This window comes from Pipistrellus hanaki (assembly GCF_964339955.1).
Source record: "Pipistrellus hanaki genome assembly, chromosome: 18".
NCBI lineage: Eukaryota > Metazoa > Chordata > Mammalia > Chiroptera > Vespertilionidae > Pipistrellus > Pipistrellus hanaki.
In genome coordinates, this window is record NC_140520.1 from 26429084 (window position 1) to 26440073 (window position 10990).

The window sequence follows — 10990 nt, forward strand, 5'->3', positions numbered from 1 at the left end:
CCTTGGACAAGCTTGGCTGGATGCGCCCTTGCTTTTCCTGGATTTCCAGGACAGAGTCTAAGTTTCTGTTTCCTGATCTAAAAAGTTGCCACAGCCACATAAAATTGCTGTGAGGAATAAATTCATTTACTTATCAAATATTTATTGAGTGCTTACTACATGTCAGGCATTGTTCAAGGTGCTGGGAATACAAGAATGAATAAAGCAGACAAAGGCTGCACACCCTGCTCTTAGCAGGTACCCCAATAATAATTTCTCCACTTGCATTTAATTTAAATTGAAATAAGGCTGTGATGGAAACTCAAAGAGACTCTCAATTCAGAAGAACCAGTATTGTCTTTTTAACATTCCTTTAAAGAATTTGGGTGCAGCCCTGACTGGTATGGCTAAGTTGATTGGAGCATCTTCCTGAGCACTGAAAGGTTGCTGGTTCCAGTCCCAGCTAGAACACATATCCAGGTGTGGGTTCATTCCCCAGTGGAGGCCCATACTGTGGGAGTGCATAGGGGAAGCAACCAATTGATGTTCCTCTCTCTCTCTCTCTTTTCCCTCTTTCTCTCCCCCTCTCTCTAAAATCATTAAAACATATCCACATATCCTCAGGTGAGAATTTAAAATATTTCATTGCAAAATATGGGCCATTACCAGCTCATCATCCACCTGCTGAAGGGAAACCATCTTTCTTCCCTTTATGTTGGCCTTAAAAGGGAGAGGCTGGGTGAATAGGTACTGTGTACTTTCATCCTGACGTATAAAGCCTTAGTCTTAGCTTTCAAATTCCCCACGGCACAGTTCTGCATTGACTCTGTGACATATCCTGACATGTCGAACCAAAGGAAACACAAACTGAAAACGAAACATTGTTCCACCTGAGTCACTGTCTGTGTTTCTTTTTTATCACCAAAGTGATGAACTCCCACACAATTGAGGCTTGTTCTATTTAAGTTTTAAGACGTCATCTTTATAATTAAAGCACACTGTTATTGCTATAAAGTAAACAATCAGAAAACAGGTTCTTAGAAACATCTCTGATTCATAAATATTTGGATGGTGAAGTCACCGACGTGGAATGTTAACTTTGCTAACATACTGATGATAAAGATCAGTGGAATCTAATACTACACAGTAACATTTAGCCTTAGTCTGCTGTGGAAAAGTAAGGTGGAAAATTGGGTGGTTATTTTATAATGGTCATTTGGAGTAATGTAAGTTTAAAAAATAAATAATTTTTCTAATGTTGTGAAACTCACTTGACTTGTATTTATTAATTCAAAAAATATTTATAGAGTGCCAGCTTCCTGGCTTGACACACTAGGTTCTTCTCTGTCTAATCTTTAATCTTTCCATCTCAGGTGGGGCCACGCCCCATTGGCACTTTAAGCTCCAACCACTTGAGGCGCTAATGGTTTCTCATTGAGCCTTTTCACCTGGCTGGCTATATTGTCTCTGCGGATCTCTCGGCCTGGTCATCTCCATTACCCTGATTTTTCTTATGAAATTTAATTTGTGTGTAAAATCAAGATTTCTGTGAGCTCCTATCATACTTCCGTTCAGTTTGGTACATGCTAAGTCCAGGTAACTGGGCAATCGATAGGTCAATTCTGCTCACGGGTGCTGGCAACACCTTCTTTCTCCTGAGGTAGAGGCCTGTGAGGGGCTCCAGGATACAAAGCACATTCACACCCACTAATTCCTATGCTTTCCACACAACCGTCAAATCAGGGCAGGGAGTGTTATCTTCATTTTACTGACTAAGTTAAGACAAGAGTCTGAATAGTTTTGCCAAGATCTAGAGCAATGCTGGTAGGTACAATAGCTACCCACCACCTGTGGCCTTTGAACACCTGACCGTGGCTAATCCAAATGGACTTGTGCTGTAAGTGTAGAATACACAACCAGATTTGGAAGACTGAATAATAATAATAAAAAAGAAAAATAACACATTAATACTTTTTACATCAATTACATGTTGAGATGATATTTTGAATATATTGGGTTAAATAAAATATATCATTAAAATGAAGGTCACTTATTTACTTGTAACTTTATTAATGTAATTACTAGGGAATTTAAAATTATATGTGTGGCTCATATTTATGGCTCATATTTTATTCTACTGGATAACTGATCTAACATCTTGGCTCCCGTTGTTTCTACTTATAGACCCAAGCTCTCCTCCTCCCTCCTGCCGTCCTCATCTGGGGCTCTTCTGCCCCACTATTTCTGCTGTCTTCTCCCTCCTGGCTCCTCCATCTTTCTTTCCTAATAAGGCAGAATGTGTAAGAGGTAGCCTAACTTTTTAAGTCTGTCACTTGTTGGTCTCTGCTAATATTTAAGGGCACAAAAAGGCACAACATTAACTCTGAACTTTGGGAAATTGTTAGGGGTTGCTTTTTTAGTTCATATTCTCTGAATATTTACTTCTAAAATGTTACTATCTATATTTATTTACTTATGAAAGAAAAATAATGAACCCAGGCTGGGAAGTTATAATAAAGCATATTCTAGTCCTTGCCAATATTTCATTAAGTTCATGAAGTACTAAGGTTTCCTTAGATGTGCCTTAGCCTTGTGTATCATTTCTCCAGGCCCATCTGCAGGGTCTGCTGGCCAGCTGCTCTTCAACCTCACCGATCCCCGAATTAGAGGAAATGGAATTCAATTCCAGGAAGAGGGTGAGACTAGACAGAAGGAAGACTTACTCTCTGTGTAAGCATGGTCATTAGTGTAGGCAGGCTATCAAGGCAGGTGGGTAAGGGTTCCTTCAGGCAGTTGTCTGTGGCTTTGAGAGGGTACCCATTTGTAGGCAACGAAAAAACTAACTGAAAATAGGGAAGCATCTTGAAATTTAAAAGCTTAAGAATTTTGGGAGTGACTATTCAGCATCACATATTGAGCAGGGACAGTGGGGATTAAAGATCTATGGGACTAATAGAAGACAGTTCTAGGACTGAGCATGGTGATTGACATAAATACTTGCAAAGAGAAACACAGACACATGCTTAACATCACTTACAAAGACTTAAGGGCACTTATTTTAAAATACCATATTACCCATGGATAGATCAGGCTGGAACCCACTGATCCATCTTAATATCTCTGGAAGGGGACCACCAGAGACTGAGAGCCTCTTGCTGTGATGTAATAGGAGGCACACAGCTCACCAAAGGAACTGAACCTGAATTTTAAAAAGCCCTAGATCTGACCATTGGTTTTTAGGGAATTTAGGGCATATAGGAAATGATTAAACAATACAGTGAGGATTCAATCAGTCAAATCCAGAATGGGGGAAATTCTATGGGACAAGGTACTTTGTTTTGTGCCCCTCCCCCCCAAAAAAATAGCACAAAAAAGGGAAAAGAATTATTATAGATTAAAGGATATTTAAGTGACAGATCCACCAAATGTAGCACGTTGACCTTATTTGGCTCCTGATTAAAACTATACTGTACAATAACATATAAAGAGAGAATTTTGAAAATAAGAACATAAGCTAATTAGATTATATTAGGAGATTATTGTTAATATTGTTACTATGCTGTGATTATTATTTTAAAATTCTTATCAGTCTTAAAGGGAGATGGAATTCTGATACATGCTACAGCATGATGAACTTTGAAACCATTAGGCTAAGTGAACTAAGGCAGTCACAGAAGGACAAATACCATATGATTCCACTTATTTGAAGTATCTAGAATAGGTGGCTTTATAGATGCAAAAAGTAGAACAATGGTTATAGGACTATGGTGAAGGGAGAATGGGAGTTGTTAATGGGTACAGAGTTTCAGATTTAAATGACGATAATATTCTATAGCTGTATGAATGGTGGTGATGGCTGCACATCAGTGTGAATGTACTTCATGCCACTGAACTGTATACATTTAAAAATGAGTAAAATCGTCAATGTTAAGTATACTTCAGCACAATTTTAAAGAAATACTTATCTGTTAATGATATTGCTTGAGATGCCTGTGATTTGCTTTAAAATACTTCTTCCCTCCCCCATAAAAAGTTGTGTGGAAAAATAGATGAAACAAAATTGACAAAATATTGATCATTGTTAAAGCTGAGTTATGGATATATGAGGATTTATGTGTGCATGTTTGAAATTTTCCATAATTAAAAAGTGTTTAAACAATGACAAAATGCCTGACTGTCAAGGGTAAATGAATACAGTGCACATCTGTGTACAAACCTAATAGCCCAGCTGATTGGAAAGACTCCTGCAGTGGACAGGGAGCAGGGCTGTGGAGAGCATCTGCATTCTCCATGACGCATGCACAGGCCATCAGTGTCTAAGGGTGCTTACTTTTCCAAACTGCATCCCTTGGGCACAGTGATTTCCTGACCTTTGCCCTTGCTGGAACACATAATGCCTTTCTTAGTCAGCTTGATGAGCTTCTGGATTGTATTTCTCCTATAAACATAAGGTATAGTATCACTTGAGAGTTTTCTTTGCAATAGAGACTAGGGGAAATTATTGAATATAGTAGTAGTTAAGGAACCTCTATTTAGCAACTGGATGGTACGGCTGCTGGGAAGTCTTGGAGGGGTCCTCCCTGCTTCTGGAGCCTGAGGAGGCTCTTATAAAGCAGATAAGCCTTAAAGTTATCCCCTTAAAAGGTGGGGAAAGGCATTCCAGCTAGAGGAATCAGGATATACAAAGGTATGGGAGCACAAAGGAGTCTGTTCCCTCCAGAAACAGACAGTAGCCACATGTCCCTGGTGCAGGGACACAGAAGGGAAAAAGAAGCTGAAAAAGCTAGCTGGGATCAGATTGTGGATGCTCCTATATGTCTTGCTGTGGACTTCATTCTTTCCACAAATTGAGAGCCTACTAAAGGCAACTTCCTTTGCGAAGATGGACATTGCCCCTTTCCCTTTGAGTAAAAAATTTGACCGAGAGTAGCAATGAAAGAGGGAATGTGTTATCTACTGCACAACCTAGGACACCTGGCTATGGGATCCAAAGTTACTTGTTACACCTTGAATCTCTAATCTTCTTCTCAACATAGATTTGTAATGTGGGTGGGACCAGGGCAAGTAAGAGAGACCTGTTTATGTAAAAAATAAATTCCAGACAATAAATAGAGCTTGGTACAATAAACCAGGTCCATCATAAAGAAACATTTCTCATTTCTGTGCAGTCTCTCCTTATTATCTAAGTGGTTGGTGCACTTACCTTGTAACCAACAGTGAGAGCAATGAAAATACATTATCCCATTCTTAATGCTGCCCATATTCCATGCTAACTCTGTAAGCCTCTCAACAAGAGACCCATTAAGCTTATATTACCATTTAAAGAAGTGCCTCAAGCCCTAGCTGGTTCAATTCTGGTCAAGGGCACATGCCTGGGTTGCAGGCTCGGTCCAATGTGCAGGAGGCAGCCAATCAATGATTCCCTCTCATCACTGATGTTTCTATCTCTCTTCTTCTTCCTTCCTCTCTGAAGAAAATAAAAATATATTAAAAGAGAAGTGCCTCAAGATGTGCAGTTTTTAAAGGAATAATAATAGAGATTGCCATTTCAAAACAAAGATCTATAGTTATGGCACCTGTCTTCTCATTGAATTCAACTTTTAAAAAAAATGTGTGCTTTTTTAATGCATGTCTTCCCTTCCTTTATAGTTTTAAAATTGAAGTATTACATGTATAAGATTTTAAATAATTCAATAGTATAGGAGTGTACATAGAGAACCCAACAGTGCTCACACCACACCCTTTCCTCCTGCCAGAGACCACCACTTTCCACTGCCTTTTTGAAAAAGTGCTTCAAAAATTATTCAGAATGTTTTTTAAAAAGTTTCTTGTGTTTAAAAACAATTAGACAATAAGACAGTGTCTATTGACTCACCTCCAATCAATATGAGGATTTAGCTTCCTAATTCTCTGCCCCCAGCTTTCTGATTTATAATTTGGTGGTTCTACTGGTTCCCTATGTGCAAGTAAATGATAAACCCTTCATTTCTTCTTCCATCTACACAGTACCTTTTGACTTCCCACTTATTAGATTAGGATATTAGTACAGTTCTCATCTTTCCACTCTCTGTTCTGCCTCCCGTTACCTGCTATTGTCTACTCAAAGTAAATTTTTCTAGTCATTAGTCTAAGTTCTTGGTTTTCTGGTCTTATAAGGGAGCACCGGGGAGTTGGCTGGGCTTTCCACTAGAGGCATGCACACCAAAAGCAGGAAGCAATGTGAACAAGAGCAGAAGCCCCACTGAGAACATGGGACCCAGAACTCAAAGGATATTACAGCCATTGCCATTGGGGCAGCAGACCCCCACATTGAGTTGCTGCCATCACTGAGTTATTGAGGCATATAATAATGTTGCATGTTATCCTGCAAAAATTAAATTATGTTCAGGTCAAAAGTTTTGTTTTCCCATCTCCAGAAAGGGCATGGTGATACTATTCAAAGTCCGTGTTGTTATATTTCTGAGAATTCTGGCAATGTCACAATTTTCTCAGAAAATTGGAATACCACAGATATGGAATCATTATTAACTTTTTAAAAATATATATATTTTATTGATTTTTTACAGAGAGGAAGGGAGAGAGATAGAGAGCTAGAAACGTCGATGAGAGAGAAACATCGACCAGCTGCCTCTTGCACACCCCCTACCGGGGATGTGCCCGCAACCAACGTACATGCCCCTAACTGGAATCGAACCTGAGACCCCTCAGTCCGCAGACCAACGCTCTACCACTGAGCCAAACCGGTTTCGGCCATTATTAACTTTTAATATGTTTGTCCTTAATAGTTAAATTAGAGTAAAGAACAATGATCATATCTACATACTTAACTGGATATTGGGGGGAAAAGTAAAAAGGAAAAAAAAAGATAAAGAGGATTCTTCCCCCAACAGAGCTCAAAATCTGTGGAGTGGAGGGATACAGGAAAGTAACTGCATCCTTCAGTATAGCCTAGGTTATGCTGTGGTAACAAACAATTCTAAAAATCCCTGAGCCTTAAAAAAATACATTTGGTTCTCATTCACAGTACATAACCACCACCATTGGCTGGGGATCTGCTGTTATTCTCTCTCTGGAACCCAGGCTGATAGAGCAGTCATTGTCTGAAAAGAGCATTGCTATCCAACCACAGGATGCTCATTTTATAGAAGAGGAGTTCTGGGGTTAGCATGATTAGGTGACAGGTAGGCAAGAGGCAGAGCCACTCTGAAACCAATGTATTTGAGCTCTTATACCAGAATTTCTTCCCTTCTATAGGTATGTTATCTTCTGTATTAGGCTGACCACTCTCCAGGAAGACTGGGAGTAAATGAAGCTCCAGGTTCTACTTCAAAGGTATAGTTTGCAACTTAAGTTTGTGACTTAGTAGCTTTCATTCATGTTTTCAGCTTACTATATGTTGACACTATTTTATGCACTGAGTATACAGTGGTACCAAAACATATACAATTCCTCTCTTTATGGAGCTTATGATTTTATGGTGGGGAAGGTACATGGAATTGAGTTTTGAAGCTTCAAAAAGTGGCTAAAAAAAACATTCAGGGTGCTGCCTGGGCTCCAGTTGCTAGAATTTGAGGCCTAGAGACACAGGAGGATGCAGACACAGCCTGCTAATTGGGAATGGGTCAGTGACCACATCAGCTGTGTCCTCTATCATTATCATGCAGCAGTGATAGTGAAATGCCACCAGAAACTCTGGTTCAGGGTTGAGGAGCAAGAGGATTGGATGTAATTCTAGGAGAATGGGCAGGGTGAGCCCAGAGTGAGGAAGAGAGAGAAAGAAAACAAAACCCAAACAAACATGACTTTCATCTGAAATGAAAACCCAAATTTCAAAATAAATGAAGAAATCTAATGCTAAGAAAGACAGCCAAGAAGGTCAATAATCAGGATTTTACTCCACATTGAAACTAATGTTATAGCCTAGCCTAACTAAGACTTTAGAGTAAGTACATTTCAGGTGTCAAAAGAGTTGGATAACAGAAATTATTATAAACTAGAGGCCTGGTGCATGATATTCATGCACTGGAGTGGGGAGGGTCTCTCAGCCTAGGTTGTGCCCTCTCACGGTCTGGGACCCTTCAGGGGAATGTCCACCTGCCAGACCCTGAGGGATTCTTAGTACTGCCACAGAGACGGGAAAGGCTCCTGCCACCACTGCTGTGCTCGCCAGCTGCTGCACTTGCCAGTGGTGAGCCCAGCTTCTGGCGGAGCAGCACTTGCCTGTGGGAGTGCACTGACCTCCAAGGGGAAGCTCCTGCATTGAGTGTCTTCCCCCTGGTGGTCACTGCACGTCATAAGGACTGGTTGGTTATTCCTCCATTGGTCAATTTGCATATTAGGGTTTTATTATATCCTCCCATATAATAAAAGGGTAATATGCAAATAGACTGAATGGAAGAATGATCAGAATGCCCATGGCCCCTCGCCCTAGCTGGCCCCACCACCGAGCAGGCACCCCACCCCGATTGGGGCAGGGCCAGCTGGCAAACCACTTGTGGACCTTCGCCTCAGCTGGCCCGCCCCCAATCAGCCCCCATTGGGACAGGCTGGCTGAACCCTACCAGTGCATGAATTCATGCACCAGGCCTCTAGTAGGATTATAAAACAAATTAGGCAAAAATAATACCTCACACACACACATATAAATATATCCAACTAAAAATCTCAGAATTGAATAATATAATGATTGAAACAAAATTTCCTGAATAATAAAATTTCTAGATTCAATAAAGCTGAAGAGTGCAGTAGTGAGGTGGAAAGGGGGGTGCTGAGGAACACACCCAGAGTCCTGACAGAGAAGAGAAAGTATTAAGAGACATGGAGATTTGATTGAGAGATACCAACTGCCATCTAATAGGAATTCTGAAAGGAGAAAGGAGGGAATGACAGTCAAGAAATAAAGAGAATTTTTCAGAATTAAAGACTTTAAAAGTTACACTTGAGGACCAAGCATTGAAATAAGAATAACTCTATATTTAGACACATGGCAGCAAAACTGCAGAACATTAAGGATAAGGAAATAAAAGTTAACAGGTAAAAGATGGATTACCTACAAAGGAATGAAAGTTAGTTTAATAGTAGCCTTCTCGTGACAATAGATTCTAGAAAGCAATACGGTAATATGATCAAAGTGCAAAAGGAAAATACTTGCCAGTCTAGAATTCTATACAATAAGAAAGACACTTCAGACATACAAAGATCAAGAGAGTTTAACAATCACAGACTGTCACTAAAAGAACTACTAAAAATATCCTATCTAAAAAAGAGGAGATATGCAAATTGACCATCATGCCATAACAAGATGGCTGCACCCACAGCAGAGGCAGGGATCCCTTAACGAGCCTTAATGAGCAATCAGCAGGGACCTGAGGCTCTATGGCACTGGACTGGGGCAGAAGACCTGAGGCTGCGCCCCCCGCCTAGTGGAGTTTGTCGAGGGACCTTAGGCTGTGCCCCCTGCCTGGCAGGGATTGATGGGGGACCTAAGGCTGCACCCTCCATCCCAGTGCCAGGCCAGGGGACCTCAGGCCATCTCCCCTCTCCTGGCACCGGGCCAAGGGACCTGAGGCCATGCCCCATGCCCTGGCATCAGGCCATGGGACCTGAGGCTATGCCCCCCACCCAGCTGGCTTGAAAGGGACTCAAGGTGTGGCCCCTGCCCCTGCCCAGGCCAGGGGACTTCAGGCCATGCACCCTGCCCTGGTGCTGGGCCTGGTGACCTGAGGCCACGCCCTCCACCTGGTGGGGTGTGATAGGGGTGGGCCGGCCAAGTCTGTATCTAGCCCAATGGGGTGAGGCTGGTTAGGTCTGGGTCTTGCGCCATTTCGAGGTGGGTGGGGACTTGACTCTGGCTCCCATGGTGGACCCCAGACTCTGACAGGAGGAAGATTTTCATATATATTTTACTAATTTTCTTTCATGTCTCACGCTTCTTTTATAGAAAAAGGGCAAATAGTAATATTAAAATATTTATTCTAATTAATTTTCTTTTAATGTGCTGAATTTCATGCACTGTGTCACTAGTAATAAATATAATTAACTGTTGATTGTAAAAATAACTATTTTTTATAATTAAAAGGGTGAAACTACAAATATGGAAAAAAACAGGATGGGGAGCAAAGTTCAATAAGTATCTAGAAAGTGCTGGGGTCCTTGTTGTGGTCAAGAAAATAATGAATACTTAGTACCTTAAAAATCCTGTCTAATAAAAGAGTAATATGCAAATTGACCATCACTCCAACACATAAGATGGCTGCCCCCATGTGGACACAAGATGGCCACCACAAGATGGCCTGAGGGGAGGGCAGTTAGGGGTGACCAGGCTAGCAGAGGAGAGCAGTGGGGGGTGACCAGGCCTGCAGTGGAAGGCAGGTGGGGGTGAACAGGTCTGCAGAGGAGGGCAGTTGGGGGAGAGCAGGCCAACAGGGGAGAGCAGTTGGGGGCAACCAGGCCTGTAGTGGAGGGCAGTTGGGGGTGAATATGCCTGCAGAAGAGGGCAATTGTGGGAGACCAGGCCAGCAGAAGAGGACAGTTGGGGGAGACCAGGCCTGTAGGGGAGGGCAGTTGGGAGGGACTCGGCCTGCAGGAGAGGGCAGTTGGGGACCAGGCCTGCAGGGGAGGGCAATTGTGGGAGATCAGGCCAGGAGAAGAGGGCAGTTGGGGGAGACCAGCCAAGCAGAAAAGGGCAGTTGCGGAGACCAAGTCAGCAGAGGAGGGCAGTTGAGGGTGACCAGGGTTACAGGGGAGGGCTACAGGGGAGGGCATTTTGGGGTTACGGGGCCGGCAGGCGAGGGCAGTTGGGGGCGATCAGGCCTGCAGGGGAGGACAGTTATGGGCGACAGGTTGGCAGGGGAGGGTAGTTGGGCGATCAGGCTGGCAGGCAGAAGCAGTTATGGGCAATCAGGCAGGCAGGCAGGCAGGCAGGCAGGCAAGCAGTTGGGAGCCAGCAGTCTTGGATTGTGAGAGAGTTGTCTGACTGCCTGGTGGGATTGGACCTAAACGGGCAGTCAGA

The 10990-nt window shown here is 42.4% G+C and overlaps 1 long non-coding RNA gene across 1 annotated transcript in view; it reads left to right on the forward strand.

Annotated features, from left to right (window-relative positions):
- The window catches only part of LOC311612794, a 24813-nt gene extending 17502 nt beyond the window's left edge, over nucleotides 1-7311 (forward strand). The window contains exon 3 of the long non-coding RNA XR_014793352.1: nucleotides 7234-7311. This is a non-coding gene — a long non-coding RNA (uncharacterized lncRNA). The remainder of the gene's footprint in view (nucleotides 1-7233) is intronic.
- Nucleotides 7312-10990: the final 3679 nt, after the last annotated feature.